The sequence below is a fragment of the Pectinophora gossypiella genome, chromosome 1, assembly GCF_024362695.1.
Source record: "Pectinophora gossypiella chromosome 1, ilPecGoss1.1, whole genome shotgun sequence".
In the NCBI taxonomy this organism is placed as follows: domain Eukaryota; kingdom Metazoa; phylum Arthropoda; class Insecta; order Lepidoptera; family Gelechiidae; genus Pectinophora; species Pectinophora gossypiella.
This window is the reverse complement of record NC_065404.1, coordinates 3,249,564-3,274,593: the sequence shown is the minus strand read 5'-3', so window position 1 is coordinate 3,274,593 and position 25,030 is coordinate 3,249,564. Positions and strand designations below refer to the sequence as shown.

At 37.3% G+C, this 25,030-nt stretch overlaps 1 protein-coding gene across 2 annotated transcripts in view; it reads right to left on the bottom strand.

The window, feature by feature from the left end:
- LOC126380896 (zinc finger protein chinmo) overlaps positions 1-25,030 on the bottom strand; it is a 94,499-nt gene that overhangs the window by 51,930 nt on the left and 17,539 nt on the right. The window contains exon 1 of one of the 2 annotated variants that reach the window (XM_050030578.1): positions 2,035-2,109. The exons of the other annotated variant lie outside the window; for it this stretch is intronic. The gene's annotated coding sequence lies outside the window, so the exon portion shown is untranslated. Of the gene's footprint in view, positions 1-2,034; positions 2,110-25,030 lie in introns of those variants that run through there. 2 annotated transcript variants of the gene reach the window in all.

Here is a 25,030-nt window from a genome sequence, read left to right as displayed (position 1 = left end):
CCCGACTGGCGACGTGGGTGTATGTACTATAGATAGATATTATACATATATTACTATAGATATATATCGTTGCCTTATAGATAGATAGGTAAAATACGTTATTACTCAATATACAGAAATAAGGACAACAGGTACAGAAAAGCACAACAGGTCAATACAGGCTAATAGTGAAAACGACGTAACTGTGATTTTTGTTAACAATATAGGTACTAAATTAATATTAATGCGAACAGTGTACACCTCTGTATACCCCTTCGGGGATACAGGCGTGATGCTAGGTTATGTTATGTGACGGTATATTACCTCTATCCACTGAAATATTTGTCCATGTCATGACAATGGTGAATTTTTATAGAGTTGTTTTCGATTTATGCTCAAAATTGACGTGTGTTCCATAAATTTTATGCTTGTCGATTATCCGTCCCTTTCCTTTTTGGTGGATAAGAAAATGACGGGTATAACTTAAAATAAAATTAGGAGGTGTCTGCAGGAATCGGGGCCATTATTTTACTATTCTCATTAACTTCAAAGCTTCGCTATTTCCATATAGATGACATAATCGGACCTAATTAGACCACTTCAAACTTTAACCCTTCATAAACCCATCTAACCCCAACATTCGCTGGAAAACGCGTAAAATTACAGAGAATTTCAGCACTATCGTTGACAAAATTAACTTCTTTTACTGCGCCTCTCCAGCCATTACATCTGGGCAAATATTTGCGCATGCGTATAATATGAAAACCGTTCAATGTCAAACTTCTGCATCTGACTTAATAAATAGGAACGGCGACAATGGCAACTGGTTGTCGCGCACATTACTATGCCGGATACTAATAAGGCTTAGTACCTCTTGATATAATGTAAGTATATCTATTTGCTAGGACCAAACTTATCTTTTTGAAGCCTATATTCTAAAATTGTTATCTACGTCGTTTCGATATCGATACGGTTAAAAAATATTCTGTCGATCGTTATAAACTACGAGAGTTAAGTACCTTTTACTTTTAGGTACCTAATGTAAGTACGTATGGAACAATAATATGTACCTACCTGGTACATACCTACTCTTCAGTAGAAAAAACTGTATAATAAACCGACTAAAACTGCACGAAAGTGCGCAGAATACCTCCCAGGACAAGTGAAAGTGGTGACCTTAATAGCTTGTGTGAACCTGAATACTCCCGTTCAGGTTTCTAGAAGTCTGGCGCACGGCTGGCGGGTAGCGGGAAGGGGGCAAGAGGAGGGGTTGGTGGGAGACACATTTATTAGACTCACACAAATAAAAAGCCCATTTAGTACTCTTGTTAAAAATAAACAAATGCGTTAACGCATCTGCGTGATCACCGGGTGCGGGCCATGAAAAAGGAAATTGAAAAAGAACACGTTTTTTCCTCGGTTTTTGAAACCCGGTTAAATAGAATTCTAAAAAAGTTTAACACGTGATATTGATGTTGACTTTACAAATATTAATTTCTAACAACGAGTTATACCTGTAATTTTCCGCCGAAAAAGATACAAGGACATATGAGTATCAGTCGTCAAATTGAATAGGTACCTATTTAAAAAATAAATCTTGTACAGTATTTGACTGTGTCGACACCATTTACTATATACAATCTAAGTAATTGATTAGCTACCTAGCACATATTAATTACACTGGTACGTTGCGGCTACTAACAAATCCACTATTTATTCTAGAATATTCATATTTAAATCCAAAGTTAAAAACGTCAAAAACGAATTAAATTCTGACAACTATATTTAGGTCTATCCAGAACTTGAGCTCTAACAGACTTCTTGACCCTAGACAACATAAAACCTAGTCTACAGGACAAAGGAAATGCACGTGTTTTAGATAAAGATAAATCTATGAACATTCTTGTGTCACGGAAGCAAAAGCTTTAGGATTGGGAACGGTAACCTTATACTTTTTAAGTCGACTAACGCACATCGCTAATTGGATCCGTGACACAAAAAGTGCAGCCGGCGTCGGCTAAGCCGGTAGACATGGCAGTCGTCGGTGGTACTTACGTCAGATAAACACTTCAATCTGCCATCGGCGGTGGCGGAGGTACACGGAGAAGTAGCGACGACGACGCTGGCTGGTAGCCAGACGCTCGCGGGACTCGAAGTCGCGCTCGGCCCAAGGTGCAGCGGCGCCGCGGACGCGCGGTATCGAGGAAGTAAGACCTAGCGAACTGTCAACGCTCGTACGGAAATCGGGCGGCGGCGGGCGCCGGCGGCTGCAGAGCGCACGCGCGCGGCGCCCGTCAACAGCCGCCCTGCAGCCGCGGCCGAAGCCCACCCCCACCCGCCTACCCTTTAAATCGAACGTCATATCCCGCCACACCGTTCGCACCGCCGGCCCGCCACCCACCGCCCGCCGTAATTTCTGAAAAGCGCTGACTACCACCCGACCCTAAAAAATGCATTGCGTAACGGTTTTATAAATTCCAAACCTCCCGCAACTCTGTTTGCCCAATCAATTATCCACCTGCGAAGGCTGGAATCGAAAGGAGACAATGGTCCGTAATCAGTCTACCGTAATTGCGGTCTACGGATTTCAGCCCATTCCGAACTACGCTTCAATTTTTCCGTACTGTAGATTCAAAAATATATATTACATTCGATGGAGGTTGCCTATTTTGTTTGTATGCTCCGAGATACCAATTAGAGTTTAAATTGAAATGCCTAACGAATTTATAGATCTTATTTATACATCCAAAACTCCCACATTTCGCGAATGTTTGACCATGACATTTGGGTCAATCTTCATTGATGTCGCTAGAACCGCAGATAAGTATGAATTTGCATAATGTAGAACCAAACGTGTTACGGAGTCGCTCTACCAGCCTATCGAAATATCATCAGGATTTACATTAAAATTCGGTTAGTCTACTCTAGTTTCAATAGAATTAATAATTTATTACACAAAGGAGCAGTAAAGTTTATCAATGGCTGACATTTCCCAAACTTGAGACCATTTTTAATCAGTAATTTTAGCAGAATTGTTTTACACCAAATTGTGGTCTTGGCGAGGTGGCATTGTTTAATATGACACTGTTGCTAGCCTACAATGTTTTTGATACAATGTAAACATCGAAGTACTTCTTAGACAAAGGTTTATGGGCCCCGTGACGCGCCCAGTGAATCGAGGTCGCCATGGCTGGCCAAAAAAATAATGCAGCTGGTGTGCTCCTTTCCGAAATAGATCCCTGCCCGATAACTAGGCCAACGATGCGTCTCAGTTCAATTCGTGCGTTTAACTCTATACTTCTGAGCGACAGATCACCTCGTGCGCATCTCCGCCATACAGATACATTTTCATTTATTTTTCTGTACCTCCATGTTCTAGTGGTTAGAGCTTTGAACTCACAATGAGGAGCGAGTTCGATTCCCGATGGGGACATTGTCGAAATCACTTTGTGAAACTGTCGTTTCTTTAGTAAAAGCATTGAATACTCAATCTTAACGGATTATCAGGAACTCAAAAACTCAAGAGGAAAATATTTCCAGGAAATAAAAATAAAAACAGACACGCAAGGGAGATCACAATAGACAACCTTATTGCTAATTAGCAATCTTTTTCATTCAACCTTTGGGTTTATGAGATATTGAATATTAAATGTGAAATAGCGGAATAGTGCAGCGTAGGTATTCCTACTATTACTACTTGGACATTTAACATACTAACTTACTACATAATAATAGGGTACCTATAAAATAAGTATGTTTGAAGTATCTACCGACATACTTAAAATAAAGCAATAAGGAACAAGTACCTAATAAAGAATGTACCTATAGAAATTTCATAAACAGTACGAAATTAAGCCCCAATTCTAGTTTAAATTAAGCTATTATATTTAAGGCAACTGTCGGAAAGAATTTAGACGTACCTAAAGATGGGGGTCTGACAACTGTCAAAAAGTTCTTGCCGTGGCTTGTTAAAATATGCAAGAGTAGCTTGATTGAATTACTCTGCACTGTCATTTGTTCGGAACAATTACAAATTTCTAAAAGGCTATGTAAAAATATTTACGATAGTGTAAGATTGTGCATTACAAGTTTCCATACATACATATATTATACTCACGCGTATTTGCCACCGGGGTCAATCATCATCAATCGCTTCATACACTCGGTTCAGAGTAGATCGTACTAAACCTTTTCTAAGAACATCTCCAATTTGGTCAATGTAAGTCCTTCCAGGTCTTCCTATGCCAGCCCTACCATAAACTTTAGCAATTCTATTATCCTTCATCCTCTCTGCGTGTCCAAACCAACCTAACATTCCCTTCTCAATCTTAGTCACTATATCGTCTTTTACACCACATCTATATTTCTTATCACACCGTTAGAAATTTCCACCCGCCCGTAAATCACTCAGAATAATCTTTTAAACAAAGAATGCATCCGATCTGCGTCTGCGAAACATCCGCGTTTAAAATGCGTACTATTTTAGATTGGCCTAGGAAAGTGGGTCGATTCACGCGATTTTTCAACTAATGTATTTATAGAGATAGGTACACTCGAAACATCAGTGCCCTACATACAGTTATCCGTTTGTCTATGTGATAATGAGGGCACAAGTGCGGCCCATTGTGTAGTGCAGAGGGCGCCTGTATAAATGCAACGACGCGTCGCTCATTCAAATGTCACTTTCATGTGTCTTTGTGGGCCGTGTGGCTATAGATAAAATAAAATTTTTAACAAAAAAAAACCGACTTCAAACGCAAAACTAAAAAGCAATAAATAAATTCACTTCGCACAAAGTAATTAGTACGTATTTTCAATTAGTTAATTATTTTATAATTCTGAAGCCGGTGCCAAGGAAATGCTACAACGAAGTACCGATTCTTATATTTTTCAATACTGATTGTTTTGTAATTTTTTGTTTGACATTGTTTTGTAATTGCTTTGATATAGGTATTAAACAATATTGTGTGTACATAGTAATTTGATATTGTAGTAGGGTTGTTGTAGCATTTACTTGGCACCGACTTCAGAATTATAAAATAATTAACTAATTGAAAATACGTACTAATTACTTTGTGCGAAGTGAATTTATTTATTGCTTTTTAGTTTTGCGTTTGAAGTCGGTTTTTTTTTGTTAAAAATTTTATTTTATTTTACGATTTTAAGTGATGGTTAGACCGAGCAAGGATGCAGACAGACAGATTTTCTGATTTATATTGATATATAATAATATATGATTAGTAGTGATCACAATTATTATTGATGAACATGTTTACACACACACACTCACACACGCGCTAACGCACACGAGCACAAGCGCACGTACACACGCACACACACAGACACACGCACACACACACACACACATACACACACACACGCGCGCACACACACGCACACACACACATACACATACACACATGTGGTTGTCAGTGGAAGCTGCTATCATACACACTCACGCATACATATAGATACAGTAGATTTCGCGTATTTTATTCGAAACTGTCCCTCTTCGTATGGCGGCCATCTTGTTTTTCCGCCATTTTGTTTTTTTTCACCGGCGACAGAATTTGACCAAGATTTAAATGGGTGTCGTGGAAACAAACAAAATCCAGGTGCAATAGGTTTGCCAGGCCGTAGGATGTCTCCCTAATTGGGAGCAGTTTTCAAAGATGACGTTCCGATCACACCCCTATACATCATTTTTACCCCCAAGACATTTTCTGGAAAAACAAAATTTTGTATGGCGGTCATCTTGGTTTTTCGCCATTTTGTATTTTTTTCACCGGCCATTAAATTCGACCAAGATTTAAATAGGTTTTGTGAAAGAAAAATTGGTTCAGGTGTGATAGTTTCGCCAGGCCGTAGGGTGTCACCCTGATGCGGAGCAGTTTTCGAAAATCGGGAAGTATTTCCATACTTAACATGACGATCCGATCACAACCCCGATATATATTTTATATCCCGAGACATTTTCTGAAAAAACAAAATTGTGTATGGCGGCCATCTTGTTTTTCCGCCATTTTGTTCTTTTTTTACGCGCTATGGAATTTGAGCAAGATTTAAATAAGTGCTCTGAAAGAAATATTGGTTCACGTGCGATAGTTTTGCCAGGCCGTAGAGTATCTCTCTGATGCGGAGCAGTTTTTGGTGACCAGAAAGTATTTCCGTACTCTACATGACGTTTTGAGTAAGCGCCCCATACATTATTTTTACCCAAACGGGCTTCTTCCAAAATCGACAAAATTTTGTATGGCGGCCATCTTTTTTTTCCGCCATTTTGTTTTTTTGCACCGGCGATTGGATTTGATCAAGATTTAAATACGTTTTGTGAAAGAAAAATTGCTCCAGGTTGTATAGTTTTGCCAGGCCATAGGGTATCTCCCTGATGCTGACCAGTTTTCGAAGGTCGGGAAGTTTTCCCGAAGCCTAAAGATCGATCCGATCAATATGACTTTACAAACGCACTAGTCGCTCCTACGATTTTTGAAAATTCCCCTCGATTTCTCTGGTCTTCCATCATCAGATTCTGACTTCCTTGACATGGGACCCCCTTGGGTATATCTCCTTTCAAACAAAAAAAGAATTATCAAAATCGGTTCATATACGACGAAGATATGCCCGAACAAACATAAAAAAAAAAAAAAAATATACGGTCGAATTGAGAACCTCCTCCTTTTTTGAAGTCGGTAAAAAGTGATTTAATGATGTAGAATAGGGATACAGAATACAGACGACATGAATAGAATTTAGCGACATTATGCAAAACGTTTTAAACTTTTGGCACAAAAGCAAGTAAGTAGTGGTAAGTTCAGCTTTTTTTTTCGAGTGCTAAATGGGTGAATATCAAAATGTGCCAAATTTGGTGGCGAACTTTCATATTATTTTTTCATGAAAAATTGGGTTCCGACATGAAAAAGGATCCTGGGAAAAGAAACCCAATTTTTCACGAAAAAATAATATGAAATTTCGCCACCAAGCTTGAAATTTTGATATTCACCCAAATAATTACCAGCTTATTTATAGTGAGGTAACTGTCACGGTTCACGCATCGATCTTCTACTGGAGTGTCTGTGCGTCAGGCCATCAGGATTCCACTTCTCGGATTACAATAACAGTTGAGCAGATTAAAACAGATCAAATCTGAGAAAAAAACAGACGAAGACAACAGTAGAAAAGTAGAACAGAAAATTGAAACAAAGAAAACAGGTGCGTGCATGTGTGTGCAAGCATGCATGTGCGTGTACTTATTTGTATAATATTTGTGTATCTATATTGCTTCTCTTTATTTTGATGAGAATAATAATGGGTGGAAGATGTGTTCTGCCTGGACTGGGTGTAATGTAATAACAAGGGTCATCATTTATAGACAAAAACAAACGTACAATATACATAATATAAAACTTCGAAAGATAGTTCGGACCATGATTCTGAGTTGCTCTATATGGGCGACCTTAATCCTGGGTATGACTGCAAAATAAATAGATGGCAAGTACTTCTTTCATAACTTCTAGCTTTGCACATTGTGGATGTGAATAAAATAGACAATCTGAAATAAATACCCACACAACGTATAAGCTCACGACTATACTCCCATTCGTCTATACAAAAAAAACTAAAATTGATAAAAATAAAATAGTATTATACAAAAAAGAAACAATAAAAATATAAAAAATATAGATATTAGAGAATACCCAAGTGTCTGTTAGATATTTTTATCTGTAAGCGGTTAATGACTTTAATATATTTATTGTAGGTAAATGAAACATACTAGCTAATTATGTACCTACCTACTGATAATAAAAATAGTTTCATGAACAAGTTTATCCCAACAAAAATATTTTCATGTAAAATGTTGCCAAGACGAGATCATAACGATCGCAGTGTCAAAAAGTTATTAGATCTCACGTAGAGGCGACTTTTTAACTCTAAACGCCCTAACTCTTCAAACCCTAAGTTTACAAACTCCAGGCTTCGCTTTCCTCGTTTCGGCCGCCATTTGCCATGTACTTAGTTAAGAGACTTTTTGTAATTATTTCTTTTTATTTTGGTGCAATAAAGTGTATTTGTATTGTATTGTATTGTTTTGGCGGGAGCACTCCCGTGCCCCCAGATACTTGTAAATTTCATTAATGAAAAGAACATCAGCATCAAACAATGATTATTATATAATAGATAGGGTTCTATTATATTTTGAATATTATTCTTTAATCTTTATGTTAGGTAAGCGGACCCTGCGAAAACAGTATAACACTGGGGGAGAGGTCTGCTTTATAATTTAAGAATATTTTGTTTCCAACAAAAACAAACAGGTATTTACAGTATTTTTTTTTTCAAATTCAATAATATCTTTATTCAGTAGTTAACATAGTTAGACTTTGAATCGTCTTTTGTACATAACGAACCATCCGCCTAAAACTACTGCAGCTTCTCACAACCTGTATAGCCGGGGAAAAGAAGCTGCAAGAAATCCGCGGCACAGGGCCCTAGACGTTATTTAATACAACATAAACTTACTGCAAAAGTTATGCACTACTTAAACTATGTAATAAACCAAAACAAAAATGAAAAAAAGTATTATGAGTATCAACTTATCCGAAATTTCGGTAAGTAACTAACAAAAATTTAGAAATTATACCAAAAAACAAATAAGTAACCACATCGTTAAATAAAAATGACGAACAATGCATTGGCTCTGGGAAAACCCCATAAAAATTTACCCTCTCCCGTTTTGACTCATCTTATATGAGAGTTATTAGTGTTATTCAAATGGTACCTAATTACTAAGTAACACATGACCGCGGTAATACTATCCATACCTACGTATATGAACAAAGTAAAGGTGTATTTTATTTTCTTTTTGTTGACGTTCATTATGTGTAATTTTGTATATAGGTAACTCTGTTACTGGGAGCACCAGGGACAACGGCCTCTATGGTTGAGCGTCGGGCTCACGATCCGGAGGTCCCGGATTCAAATCCCGGTAACATGTCACAAAAATCACTTTGTGATGCCTAGTTTGTTTAGGACATTGCATGCTGATTACCTGATAGTCCGACAGTAAGATGATCCGTGCTTCGGAAGGTAACGTACCTTCCGAAGCACGGATTTGGTCCCAGTTACTACTTACTGATGTAAGTGAGTAATCGTTACATGAGCCACGTCAGAGGGTGGCTCAATAATAACCCTGACACCAGGGTTGCTGAGGTTGTTAATCCATCTCACAACCCACACGATAGAAGAAGAAGGGTCAATGGTTTGTAATTTTAAAGATTTTACGGATGTGTACCTATGTAGGTATCTATTAAAGTAACTTATAGGTTAACTAAAACACATAATACCGGGTTCAATGAATGTATAACTAATATGTTTTAATGATATTTCAGCGGTGAAGGAAAACATCGAACAAACCCATATACTCACCCAAGAAATGCGTTTCGGAGGTATGTGATCTAACTTGTATTGGGCTGTTTTTTTCCTTAGCGAATTAGAAGGTCAGATAAGCAGTCGTTCTGTGTCAAATCTAAGGTTATGTACCCGGATCTCGTGAAAACGGGAACGCTAGGGAGATGGAAAGTTTTAATAATATTCAAATTTTAGGCCCGTCCCATAAACCCATACTCGTGGTTTAATACCCCTCAATATGTCAGTTGTACAAAATAACTATAAGAATCAGACTACTTCTTCTAATTTGTGTATCTGTTATTAATATTACTTTTGTAATTTACAATTAAGTAGATATTTACTCTAAAAACATATAGACAAGTATACTTTCATCATGTCCCTAGCATCATCCCGTTTTTTTCACGGGGTCCAACCTGCCTAACCTGAATATTTGACAGGTCCGGTTTTTTACAGAAGCGACTGCCTGTCTGATCATCCAACCCACGAATCCTAAGCCCGTCACGTACCTCCGAAAAAATATTTTTCGGGAATGTGGGTTTCCTCACGATGTTTTTCTTCACCGCTGAGCACTAACATGAATGCGAAAACAAATTCGACAACCATTAGTTTAGGCCTGTGCTCATTGATTTACCACACTGGATTCGAACCTGCGACCTCAAAGTGAGAGGCAAGCGTTCTACCAACTGGGCTACCACGACTCTAAGTAGAGCCGCTTAGGGTAAGGTATTTACTCTAAAAAGACAAACATACTTTACTGCACCAAAAGAAACAATTGCATACGTTTTCAATTCTATAATGTAAGCTTTCTTAAGAAGTTTTCCATTTGCATAATTTGTTATTTTCGACACCGCACTTGTCAAGATAAAATAATTAGCTCTGAACTTCGTGACTGTATAATCAAGATCATTATTACGTTCGTAAACCGCTATGCATCACTGCTCTGTCTCTAATAAATATGTCTAATTCAAGGTCCGTGTCCTAACCTAAGTCAATAATCACTTCCTTCCACACGCAAGTTTATATTATAAAAATGTTATTATCTCTTACATGTAAGCACAAGAAAGGTTTGCCAACATCTATATTCCATTCCCGGAAAAAACCCTTGTAAAAACTCTTTAATAATAAGCACTGCTTTGTATTACAAATTGTTTTTTCTTGTACTCTGATCCTATCTATTTTTAAGCCTTTAGGCTAAGTCTTCTTCTTATCGTGTGGGTTGTGAGGTAGAATACCAAGCTCATCAACCCTGGTGTCAGGGTTACTATTGATCCGCCAAAGGCCCCTGAGAAAAGACTCGAGTAACGACTACATACTTACATCAGTAAGTAGTAATCGGGAGCAACAGCTTAACTTGCCTTCCGAAGCACTGATCATCTTACTTTCGGACAATCAGGTGATCAGCCTGTAATGTCCTAAACAAAATAGGGATCACAAAGTGATTTTTGTGATATGTCCCCACCGGGATTCGAACCCGGGACCTCGGAATCGTGAGCCCAACGCTCAACTATTGGACCACGGAGGCCGTTCATACTGGGCTAAGGCTAGGTTATAAAGCTCTAATTATATAACTTGTCACTTTTTGGACACGGCACATCATTGCTTGCAAAGCAAATATTATTGTGGGTATTATGTTATTGTACTTTCATCACACATCTGGTACTACGTCACAGCTACTAAAATTTGTTTTGAAACTATCTATAAACTACATAATCATCTAAACATATAAAAGGAGAAACTGACTGATTGACTGACTGACATATCTACGTACAGCCAAAACGGCTAAACGGAGGCACTTGAAATTTCGAAGGGACGTAGCTTAGGTACCGTAGAGGTGCACTAAGAAAGGAATTCCCGAAATTCCCACGGGAACGGGAATTAGCGCGAAAATCCTTTTGTACGAAAAATCTAAACCGCTCAAGTTAGACGCTTGAAATTTGGCATGCAGGTACCTTAGTAAACTTAAAGCTTAGTTGCAACAGGATATTGCAAAATTCCCACGGGAATGGGAGTTAGCGGGAAAAACCATTTGTATGAAAAAATCTAAACCGCGTAAGATAGATGTATCAAACTAGCATGCATGCATACCTTAGACTACACAGTATAAAACAAAGTCGCTTTTTCTGAGTCCCTATATCCCTATGTACGCTTAAATCTTTAAAACTACACCACGGGTTTTGATGCGGTTTTTTATTAGATAGAGTGATTCAAGAGGAAGGTTTATATATGTATAATAAATAACATCCATTAAATAATGGAGAAATACTGTTACTTTTGAGGTTTTTAATGTAAATAATTTCATTTTTTCCTCACCATTGGACCCGAGCGAAGCCGAGGCGGGTCGCTCGTAATGTATACAATTTTATAGTTACGAAAGCCAAAACACAAAACAAATAAAATTACTATTAGTAGTAGATACTACTTAGAAGTAGAGTCTTCAGGGGTTTATGAAAACGTAACAAAACTTACGAGATTTAAGCGGAGCCAATAAGTAATAAGGAATTGTAATATAATTTAATTCGACAGGACATTTTTGAACGGCGGGAGTAGTCTAAAAAGTGACTGGTTCTGTGTGCCACTGACTTGCTTCTCAAATAGGAAGCGCCGGTGTCAACCCCGGTACTAGACTTACACCAATGTTTTATTAATTTATCTTAAATGCCAATTTCACTAACGCAGTTGGCTCAACCACCTATTACGTTGGTCTAACAGAAAGCTCAGGTGAAGCGTGAACTCAGTTCATTTTGCGACGTACTCTGACTAGCCCAATTGGGACTACAGTCGTGAGTGTAATGTTATAATGTTCTATGTAAATCAGTCTGTTTACTGTGTAAATACCTATAAGCGCCAGTCTCTACGGTGTTCTGACTTAGCTTTATGTCTATTGCCTCCACAGCGAGCTAAACCTTATCTACGCGATGCGTGTGTTGAAAATAATGTGGGTAGGCGGCACGGGCGGCGGGGAGGCACTGCGCAAATACGAATTACTGCATACAAAGACTGCCAAAGATCGCATCCCAGGCCACAACGGCACGTGTAAGCTCAGTGCCGAATTGGAAAATGCAATTAATTCAAATATTTTTTTAAACTAGAATCGAAAGGTTGACAAACGCTTCTTTAAAACTACGAGTACAAACATTTTGAAGGCGTGTCAATTTTGTTAGTCGTAATATGATTTCATGTTTCATTTCACAAAAGCAACGTCACATAGAAAATAAACTTAGAAATGTGCTCTATGATGATACAGCTGTAAGAGAAAACCTATGAAAACTTCGACAAAAGAATTCAATATCCGGTTTGATTCGTAAAATCTATATTCAAAGGAATTACTTGAAATATAGGTAAAAATTATGCAAATTTCTGTAAATGTTGATTCAAATTGCTAGTTTACATTTTATATTTTTCCAATGCGGCCCTGTAACCGCATTGTGCGATAACGTCATTCACGCACACGATGAAGCGCACAGCCGAATTTTGTGGATGTATTTTTCTAGGTGGTTTGTATGTGTGCGTGTCGTCGCCGGTGGCGGTGCGACGGAGATATGGGTACCGGCTGAAGAGTGAGCAGGATACGGCTAGCGTTATATAACGCATTATTTTTATAATTAACAGGCAAAAATTGAGAGATACGACCGTGCGACCCTGGCCGCGGCCACCGACCTCAGCCATCGAAATTTGCACAGAGCAGATGTGGGCGACCTCGAATGGCTAGTTGCACGCCGTTCGCACACATACACACCCACACATACCTAGGAGGAGGGGAAAATTCTCGACTTCCGTATGCGAACCTAAGGTGAGTTAAATGACATCTAACAACATGTACTTACTCTGCACTTTTAAAAATCTTTGATTTGGAAACGTACGATGTTCTGGTAAGTGCCTGATGAACCACCAGTATGAAAGCTGAATAATCCAAACTTTTGCTAAAACCCTTTTCGCAATACTGCGCAAACGCAAAAGATGAGAGCTATAATAAAATCATGAAAACGTGTTGGGATTTTCGATGCTCAGTCAAGCCATAACTACTTACTGGAGCGATATCGATGAAACCTGGCACAAAGATTAATCGTCGACTGGATTAACATACACGCGACTCTTTTTATGAGAGGCCTGTATAAAACTAAAGATGATGGATGATGTCTTTCTTGGTCAATCCATGTGGGCACAACTACTCAAACAATCTTGGAGTCAAGTGGGTAAGTTTTCAGTGAACTTCGAATCCAGTTTAATAATATTTTTCTAACTACGTATAAAATTTAAAAAATAAAAGTGCTGCCATAATTAAGAGAAATACGTGGAGTGGCTGGCGATGCATAATTCTAGGAGAGTAACTTAGTTAGTACTTAAAAAAAAATCTTATGTGATTTTAACATATATAATATCATAGTTATACTAAGCGTGTTCTAACATCGGGTGGCCAAAGAAACATTGTGGTCAAACGCGAATCGTATTCGAGTAGGTTAATAAATATATATTTTTTTTTATTTCTAGATAAAAACAAATTAAGAATAAAAATATCATGGTCACATGACAAGAATCATGAATGATAAAATGTTATGTGCGTATGAAATAATAACGTGCACATAATTTCAGCTGGTTTATACTCCACAAAGTTTCCTAATTAAGGAATGATAAAGAGTAGATGACATTTTATTTACTTAATCTCTTTCCGTAATCAAATTTTAGTAATTTCTTTTCTTACATTGTTTTAAGTTTACGCGGTTATTCTCATAATTAAAACACATAATAACGGGTTCTTACCGCGTTTAAATGGGGATATGAGACTCCCGATATTTCGACACTGTTGCAAGTGCCATGATCACGGGATGACTGATGAGATTGAAGTGGAGTAGGTAGATCCATAATTTTCTACAGGCAGATATATCTGTCTACCCTCTTTCTTTGCCGCTTGTTTATGTTTTTGATATCGGAATGTTCGGAACCATCTGAACTCGCACCAAACTCACTACGACAAACCGCACTCACTGTGTCCTCACGTTTTTTCACCACATTAGGCCGTTTCAAGCTTTTTACAACACCTACTACTGGATTCCACATGGTCGATAATTTGAACCCGTCTTCCCTGTTGAAATTTTTATGTTTTCTGATTTCAATAGCCTCTTTTACGAGTCTGGGGATGTAATGACGAAACAACACCATGACAGTGTCGATTCTCATATCGGGAGTCTCATATCCCCATTTAAACGCGGTAAGAACCCGTTATTATGTGTTTTAATTATTTCTTTTCTTTTTTTTAATTGGGGAGAATCCATTTAAGAATATCAACAAGAAGAGAAGACTAGAATTACCCAATTAGATATTAAGTAGGTACCTATATAATAGTATATTAATATAATATACAGGGTGGCCCAGAAGATCAGGTTCAAAATGAAAAATTAGATAGAGGGGCTCATTAGCTACCAGAAACACCCCCATGTATGTTCAGCAATTATTTACGGTTTAGGAGATATGACCCATTTTGTACCTTTTTCTAGATTTTCTACCTTACTTCAGAAATAATCATTTTGTCGCTATCCCTTTCTTAATAATTATTTTATTTTACTTCACAACTATGCCTAAGGCTGTGTACCGCTCAATCAAAGATAAATCAAAGTCAAATCAAGTATAAAAAAAAAGTTATCGGAAGTCAAAGTAAGAATTCGACCAAAATTGTTACAGTTGTTAAAACTTCGCCGAAGAATAATAAACACATGAGATTGTCATGGACCCTGAAAGTATTTCTAAAAACTGCTCCATTTAATAGGCTTTTAGAAACATCCAAAAAAAGTACCCTTAATAAGGACATAAAACTAAGTAATTAGCCCTCAAAGATTGCAAGACAGACAGATTTGAAGGAAAATTTGACATTCTCATACAATGTAGCTGCTTCTTTCTAACGTTGTTAAAGGTGCTCAAAGACAGATTTTATTTTAGTATCCAATAGTATGAATCACCAACAGTGTTTGGGGATAACTTTTTCCTTGAAATCTATGTACCTTCAATAAAATACGAATACCAAAAGTGACTGCAAGTTTTGTCTTCGGAATGTTGCTATGTCTACCCTGTTAGCGATTATAAGCGTGATTTTTATTTACTTTTAACTGAAAATGTGTCTTTGACCACCTTTAACAACGTTTGAAAGAAGCAGCTACATTGTATGAGAATGTCAAATTTTCCTTCAAATCTGTCTGTTTTGCAATATTTGAGGTCAAATTACTTAGTTTTTTGCCCGTATTGAGGGTACTTTTTTTGGATGTTTCTAAAAGCTTATTAAATGGAGCAGTTTTCAGGGTCCATGACAATCTCATGTGTTTATTATTCTTCGGCGAAGTTTTAACAACTGTAACAATTTTGGTCGAATTCTCACTTTGACTTCCGATAACTTTTTTTTTATACTTGATTTGACTTTGATTTATTTTTGATTGAGCGGTCACAGCCTTAGGCATAGTTGTGAAGTAAAATAAATTAATTATTAAGTAAGGGATAGCGACAAAATGATTATTTCTGAAGTAAGGTAGAAAATCTAGAAAAAGGTACAAAATGGGTCATATCTCCTAAACCGTAAATAATTGCTGAACATACATGGGGGTGTTTCTGGTAGCTAATGAGCCCCTCTATCTAATTTTTCATTTTGAACCTGATCTTCTGGGCCACCCTGTATAATAGTATATTACTAACTAGGATATACGGACTACAATCTGTGGCTCATACAGATATTACATAGTAATATTTAAACAAAGGAACAATTTCATTTCAAAAAAGAAGTAAAGGCCTTAATTATTTTTGTTCAATATTGTAACCGTTTTATGATTCACATTCGTCGCTACGACAAAGTAATTACCCATACGAAATAGATTGTCGTTTAAATAAAACAATATATGAACTTGAGTGTGTCCATGAACTCGCCACCTCCTAGGTACGTCGTCGATGCTGACGTCACCCCACAGAAACGATCGGCCAATTGCATAACATTAACCACATACACTTCCTAGTAGCGTATTTAAAACTAACGCGTGCAAACTTCCAAGCCTTCAGTTTATTATTATGCAAACCTTTAATTTACTGTAGTGTTGAACAGCACAACAGAACAAAATCTCGCGGCGACCTCGAAATAAAGCGTGGTGTTTGAACATCGCAGAGTACTTTATAAGGAAAGATGAACGCATATCGTTACGTAAGGAACTTGAAATCAATGATCACGGTCATGGTTTGCTTAAAGGTCAACTGTTGTAGATTGGGACCGAGATCGGAACGTGATACATCTATCATTGCGTCAAGACAACGTGGTATGTTAACTTGTGTCGGGTAAGAGTAGTTTAATTTAATATACTACAACGAAATGAAAGGTATTGATCACAATTCGTAATAATAAAACTTCAACATGTGTTTACTTCCATATGTCAAGGTTTTAGGACGCTACATTTTTAACAGCGCAAATCAATAAAAACACCTCACACGAATTTATGAAATTGCTTATTAAATGCGCGTTTACTTAACAAACGATCACGCAACAAAGAAAAGTTTCTTTATAGCTTCCTTTAGAACATAAACAAATCTTGAAATAGCGACCATTACAGATGCTAGATTCGTAGTAATTAAAGCGAAAAACTTTTCACGGTCCAAAGTGGACGCTATCGCAGAGACGTTAGGTGCAAATAGAATTATTCTTGGCAACTTACCTACCGTGAATGAACAAAGACATCGCACGAACGAGACATAACAATAACATCAAGGCCACAAAACAGGTACCAAATTTGAGCAAGTAAAAGTGACTATGAAATGTGTAGGAACTCGTAACTGACATTAATCTGGACGTAGTAATTGACATTAAAGATCATGAAAGCTAGAATAGTTTGTAGATACATCTGTACAAAATGTATGCACGTGTTTATAATCGTAAGTATAGGTCTTCATCATCATCAGCCCATTAACGTCCCCACTGCTGGGGCACGAGCCTTCCCTATGGATGGATAGGGAGATCGGGCCTTAAACCATCACGCGGGCCCAGTGCGGATTGACGGTTATTAACGACTGCTAATGCAGCCGGGACCAATGGCTTAACGTGCCTTCCGAAGCACGGAGGAGCTCGAGATGAAAACTTTTTTTTTGTGGTCACCCATCCTATGACTGGCCTTTGCGAAAGTTGCTTAACTTCAACAATCGCAGACCGAGCGCGTTAACCGCTGCGCCACCGAGCTCTTCTACCGAGTATAGGTAGTTAGCTTATTTTGTGGAAGTCTTATAAGAAAACGACAACTTATAATATGACTGAATAATCGAACGAACTGATTTATTTTGATGCCTAGAGATCTCTACATGTGATCTAACAGATGTTTATCAATTGAAACGAAAATATAATAATAAAATAGGAGAGCTTTATCCAAACGAAGGGAGAAAATACATAAAAGAACCGTTTATATATTTCTAGATAGGATCAACGAAAAAATATAACTTCAACACTCGGTCTAACACATTACAACCTGATATTTACAGTGATCCTTTTTTATTATGTTTCCGTTTTAATCAGCCATGAATAGAAGAGATTGTGAATCCACATCAAAAAGCCTGAACGATTCCCGGTGCCTTTGTAAACAGAAATGTTGATATTATAATTCGAGTTTGAGCATTTGATCCCTATAATCAATAAGCCGCGTTAAATTGAGACCTGCCAAGTCTCAACGTTCCTATAGCAACGACCCTTACCAAAATTTCCCAGGGCCGCTCGCTCCGTTCCGCCAACTTTGACGAATCGAGGTACCAGATAATAGGTATATAATTTCTAAAACTACCTTTGACGTATAAAGATAACTTACCTGATTTTTATGGAAATTAATGAGTTTTATTTACTTTTTCAGTGCAGTGTATTTTTTAGTGCAGTTCTGACTAACACATTTGGCTCGACCAAACGACATTAAATTGGAATGGTTGGGTGTAAGTCTGTAGTGTTGATGTTAGTACTAACCATGTTACTGTTCTATACGTGTGATAGGCGTTCTATTTATCCTCTTGCAGCCTAGATTTCCAGACACAATGGTTAGACAATGGAGTTTGGATTTTAAAAAACGAATACGAGTTGAAGATATTATTCGACCGCTGCTGTAGTGTTTCTTGTTTGTGGATGTATTTCTGACTAGTCTAATCGGGATCATAGGTGTGAATTTATGTGTGTGTTTAATGTTTGTGTGTATGTGTTGTGTTGTTATTCAACATCTATCACGTAGGTCTAACAAAAAGCTCGGTGAGGTATTGATACTTAGTTCATCTTGCGATGGATGTATCGATCAGCTTAAGTTATTTTACGAGTATTTACTACTTGCGTAATTTTATCGAAGTTGAGAGTATTTACTAATAAAAGTAATGACTCAAGTGAATGATGGATACATTTCAGAAGGGGTTTATCAATCAATGCTCGTTTGAATAGTTAGGATGAATCTTTGGCCATTTGCCACAAATGAGCCATGTAAAGGACGAATTCATCTCAGGCTTATTTGATAGGGACAATGAGTTCTCAAACCAAAACCCGAAATTTCAGTAAGTAAATGAAATTCTGGACACTAGCATCCATTAGCAGAGCAATGAATGTTCTATCTACTTGTCAGTCAAGGATGTATCTACTCTGTTTGCGTTTGCATTTTTAAAGACTATCTATAAATCTCTCTGGTATATCGCAGCCTTGTATAAAGCTTTATTCTCTATGCGAATACAATGTGATCAGAATAAATAATTCATTTAATATTAAACAGTTGCTATTAAAGATTTGACGTCATATCCACTTTATATACACTTTATTTTTTTACAAAAGACACTGAATATTTATTACACTTCGACGGATGAGATAACTCTGTTATACTAGTAACACCAAAACCCGGAAACGAACATACAGGGTGTTAGTAACATCGTAACGAATACTCAGGGGGATGATTCAGACCATGATTCTGAGTTAATATCAAGTGGAATTTTTCGTCGCAAAATTCATGATTTTTTTAGTTTTTTTTTTAATTATTTTCAATTCTATACTTTTGCGAAGGAAAATTCCACTTGATATTAACTCAGAATAATCATCTGAATCATCCCCCTCAGTATTCGTTACGATGTCACTTACACCCCACACAAGTACATACGGTAGCCATAAAAGTAGGTATGGGTGTTAGTGACACCGTAACGAATACTGAGGGGGATGGTTCAGACCATGATTCTGAGTTGATATCAAGTGGAATTTTCAGTCTGAATATTCCTGAACATGTTTGTGTTTTTTTAAATTATTTTCAATTCCATACTTTTGCGACGGAAAATTCCACTTGATATCATCTCAGAATCATGGCCTCAATCACCCCTCAAAGTTTTTGTTACAATGTCACTAACACCCTGTATTTGTAATTGCAACGAGGAACATTTCAAGCTACGTTCCCAAAAAAAAATACAGATGGCGCTGTTTAGGTTTAACGTGATAATTGCCTACCTATTTTCTCATTGCTCGGGGTACATAATTTTTCAAAAATGTCTAACGGCAGAGGCATATATAAAAATAAATGTAGCTTGATATTTGGATCAGATACGTTTAGAATCACAGAATTGTGTTACTTCTCTTTCTTTTGATCAGAATCGTAAGATGTGTTGTGTCTGCCTGGGTGTCATTACACAGGGATTCTCTTAAAATGCATAAATGGTTTTGTCATAATTTTAATTATCATAATCCTTTTCGCATAACGTTTTTAAGCATAATAGTACTTTCACATAATAACATCTAAGAATACTGGTTTGTTAGGTATAACTTATTTTTGGACTAATATTTGTTGGTATAAATTTGATTCGCATATAAATAGGTATCCATAATTCTTTTTTAGAATAAGTAATAGTGTTTTGTCATAATTTTTACAAGGCATAACAGTAGGTTAGGGTGCGGCGAGGGTGGCCCTTGGGCCACCCCTACGCCGCCAGTATGTCTATCTTACACATGAAAAGTATACTGAATGATCACCAACAGCATGAAATAGAGTCAAAAAATTTTAAAAGTCACAATCATGAACCAAATGCAACCAAGGAAAAAGTAAGTTTCGGAAATGTTCAAAGTTGTGCCAAAACTTTTCTTATTCGGAGTATAGTTTTATGCTTATAATACTTATGCTTATATGTCATTATTGTCATTAATTATTATGCTTATGGTAGTTATGAGTTTCAAAATTATGCTTAAAAAGTTATGACAAATTAATATTATGCGTAACTAATAATAGGACAAGTAACATTATGCCATGGTAAATTATTACATAAAAAATTATGCGTAAAAATAGAGAACCCATTACACAAGGGTCATCACTAAAAACAAAGATAAAATTTTAATATGTATAATATGTATTATTTAAATGTAACCAAAGATAAATTTTGGCCTAAATTTCTAAATTGCTGGCCTCATCATCTCAGGCCTTATTTAATATGTATACTATCCATGAAATTCGATGGTCAAACAAAGGGAAATCTGTACAGCGCCATCTGTGTTCTTATTGGGGAACGCCGCCTGGAAGGTCCCTCACTATCAACCTCATGTCAAGTAATCTCGAAGACCGTTGGAAGGAATTCTAAAACATTTTTTGTTTTTTTACTGACCACTCAATGTGCGTAGTTTCAGCAAATAATTAAAAAAAAACCTCACTAAGTACTTGATTATATTTTACAGTAATACTGTCCCCAACTTTGAACTCGCATACTGAATATGAAACAGAAAAATAATACATTTAAAAAAGTTAACATATTCACATAGAGTAGTAACGCACAATTCTATAGGTAGTTTGGCAATAATTTATAGGTCAGCCCATATCAGAGAAAGGGATGCGATATCTACCCGTAACCCAAATGAAGATGGGCACTAAAGTGATTCGAGGAGCGTCTTGTCTATCGGCAAAATCGTCGAATATATGAATTATCAGAGAGCAGTTTGAGTAGTTGTAGGGAGGCGGGGAACGGGCGGGGGCAGAGGTAGGTACGAAGTTCGGAGGCCCGGCGCGCTCACAAATAGCAAGCTGCGACTTGGCATACTCTGTGCCTCCCGGCCAGGGCCGCAGCCAGGCGTCTACGACTAGAAAAGGTCCACCATTACTTTAAAGTCGTAAGGCCGAGCATCCTTTTAAGGTCCAAACCACATTGTTTAGCTAATGTGTCTCGAAATCATGGCTTTAAAAAATTACGCTTTAATTATTTTTTTTGTATTTTTTTATTAAAATGAATTAAATTATTCATTGACATCATTTTGTTTTACAAAAACAACCAACTCGTTTTTTTTATTTAACTCGTGGTTTTTGTTTTTTATCGATAAAAATAGTATGTTTTATAATATTAAGTATCTTCTAGTTCTTTTCATCTTAATAAATGTAATTTTACTGTAAGTAAAAAGCAGCAGTTATTAAGATATATGTATATTTAGTATTCCAATACCTACTAATAAAAGTAATGTTTAAATTCCACTCCAACGATAAAAAGGTTTTTCACGTCCCAATTAAACTCTTGATGTTATTCCTTGTTGCTTTGATGTTAGTATAAACAATGTAAAGTAAATGTCGAGCCTACCGAGAGAAGCGTAGGTGTACCCGTCTAATCAAATACGCTAGAATAATATTTACAGACCAAGGCTAGGGCATACACATACCTGACAGAGATCAAGGATACGTCTGACGAAAATTTAGGACGAATTTCTAGAAACGCTCCAGGGATCTATGATCCGATTCGCGGAATAGTGCCCAGCGATTCTTTTTACTCGTGTATGGGGTTCTTGTTCCATGTAATTTGAACACAAAGCCTACCAACAAGACAGGATTCAATTATGTAATCTCAAAATAAGTTTGTGAGTTGAAATCGGGGAAAACAACGCAGGTATTTCAAATTAACCGCTCGCTGAATAATATTACATTATGTACAAAGTAAATGAAACCTAATTTAAAATTTATATTTGTGTAGGTAGGTTTTAGGTAATTTAATATATGCAGTGACAGCTCAATAATTTTGATTAAAATGAATGTCTAATACTAAACGCGTCTTGGTTCGTTTTATTTTGCACTATTTAAAGCTTGCAACACAGAGGTACACAGAGGTAGGAAATCCGAAGCGTGACATTTGTTTCCAGTTTCTAGGTAAGCGTGTCCCGTCCTCAACCACATTGTCGCTTACCATCAAACTAGATGAAATGCTTAGTTGTCACTAATAAAAAATAATATTTTCAACTTTCCAAGCTCTATGTCCAGCAACCACAGTGGTTGATAAATCTTTAATAGTCTCACATGAAGATTATTTTTGTGTAACACCTTAATAGGCAGTTGTTACGCAAATTTAACAGTTTCAGCAAATAATAATAAAAAATTTCGTTACGTTATTACATTTTACAATAATACCATGGAGTAACTATAATAAAGTAATATTGTATCGACTTTGAGCTCGCATTAAATTTGAAACAAATATTTATTTATTTTCAGTTTCATTTTTTTTACAATTCCGCCCTGCTTGTTCCGCGGCTCTGTTTCCCGGATCTGTGTGCAGGTAGCACAGTATAACATGTAAGACTGATACTGTAGATTATTAATTATTAGATCAGTAATTGTTATTAATCACGTTATAACACAGAATAAAACAGCTCACATCTTCGTTCACATGTATTTAATAAATTAATGGTCATCTAAATAAATAATAATAAAAATTGTGTCAAGTGACATAGAAACAAGAGTCATCATCATCAATTTAAGAGCCACGCTCTTGTCGGTGTAGCATTTTCCAAAACAAGAGTACGGCATGAAAAAACTCAGAAATATAACCAGACATAATAATGTGAGTTCTGTATTCAGTAAAGGAAATAGCCACCGTTGAGGGAAACTGAAAAGATCTGGAAATTCACGGAGCGAGCGACAAATGTGGCGGCGTGGGTGGTGTAGAGGGCTCGGGGGTACGTCACTATCGCAACGCCCGCGCCCACACGATCGCCATGGCTACGAAGGCTCAGCGTCGAATGCGGCCCTGGGTGGCCTTGCAATGGAATGGGGAGGGCAATAGCCCCGTCTACTTGCAAGCAGCCGCTATCAATTCGCTCGCCAACATTTTTGGCGACGCTCAAGCGCGCATTTTCCGCGTTTATTGTGTATCAGCCAGTGCTAGAAGAGTGAATTTTCAAGATCGTTGGCGACTTTGCTTGCATTGCATTTGTTTGGCGTAAACGTGACCGAAGTTGACGGTCGATTCAGTTTTTTGCGATGTAGCTGACGCGATAGACTATTATTCAAGTTCGATAAGACTTTTAGGTATTTATTTACAAGAATTAGCTATAAACTCAAGAAGTAGCTGGGGATACTAATGAAAATACATTTCTAATAAACAAATTGAAAAAATATTCTCAACTAAACTAGTGAATGAATACTAAATAAGATATTTGTTGGGTAGCTACAACAAACCCCAAATTTCTATATAAATGTAATCTGAACGGAAACAACGAATGTTTGCGTGTAGACTAAACCTTATTATCTAGGCGACAATGAAGCCTCTACAACAGCTCTAGGAAACCCTATAACAAGCACCGGGACTACCAATAACCTACACGATTTCGACCCTTATTGCTTCGTCGTAGAACGTATTATTGCTCGTAACACAGCGTCAAATAACATCAGATTATTGTGGATGTGCGCAATAAAGTTGAACTCCTTACGATAGAAGAGTCCTGCGAGATATACATCGCTGTTTCCGAAGGGGATGGCGTGTGGCCGTTGCATGACGGACTAAAAATATGTAAGCTCGCAAGTGATGTTATTGCTTGTGAAAGGTGCGATAAGAGAGTCGTAGTGGAATATGAGAACTGGACTAGCGTGCGTTTTTGTGCGTGCTTCCCGCCAGTTTCCCTCTATATCAGACTCGGCGGCCTCGATTTTCAGCGCTTATACCGCTATAAGTTATTTCTCCGCCCTGCATACAATGTAGACCTTTGAACTTTACAAAATAAAGCTCCATTAGTTATTTCGTTAGCCTAAATTGTTAAAAAGGCGGAACACGTAAACTAAAATTCGGAAGCATTCGTTTGAAAAGCTCCAGTTCTACGTCATCTAAACGTACCCATTCATAGAGAAATCAATTTTAACTTAGACAAAATATTACAACGAACAAAGAAACGACATATTATTTTTCGCCTATTTTAAAGCAATATACCTAAATAATCCGAAATAATATTAATACTGAAGAATCTCGACGAGTCACAATGTCGGTTCTTATAAAAATGTCTATCTGCAAAACGCCTACAACAAAAAGTAGGTTCATGTTTTTGGCAGTGTGCTTTATCGATGGCACATTTCGCTTTCTATGCGCTCAGGCCCGGGATAAAAGAAAACTGGCGCGTCGAGCCTACCGCCTCCGCACCCCCACCGCCTCACCCCCCTGTAATAGTTCCAATAGCCTCCAGCCTGTTGGCCTCGCTGACAAATACGAGTACTTCACTTACAATCGCTGTATTACAGCCACCACTTTCCCCGGCGTGGCACAGACAACGAAAATCCTTTAATCCTTTGACCTTTAAATTGCGCAGGCAAATGATGAAAAACCAAAGTTGGTGATTTTTATATTTTTTCAGTGTTCGAATGTTGACTTTAGCGAGACGGGCGGGTCTGGAAACTGGCAGGGTGGCGCCAAATAC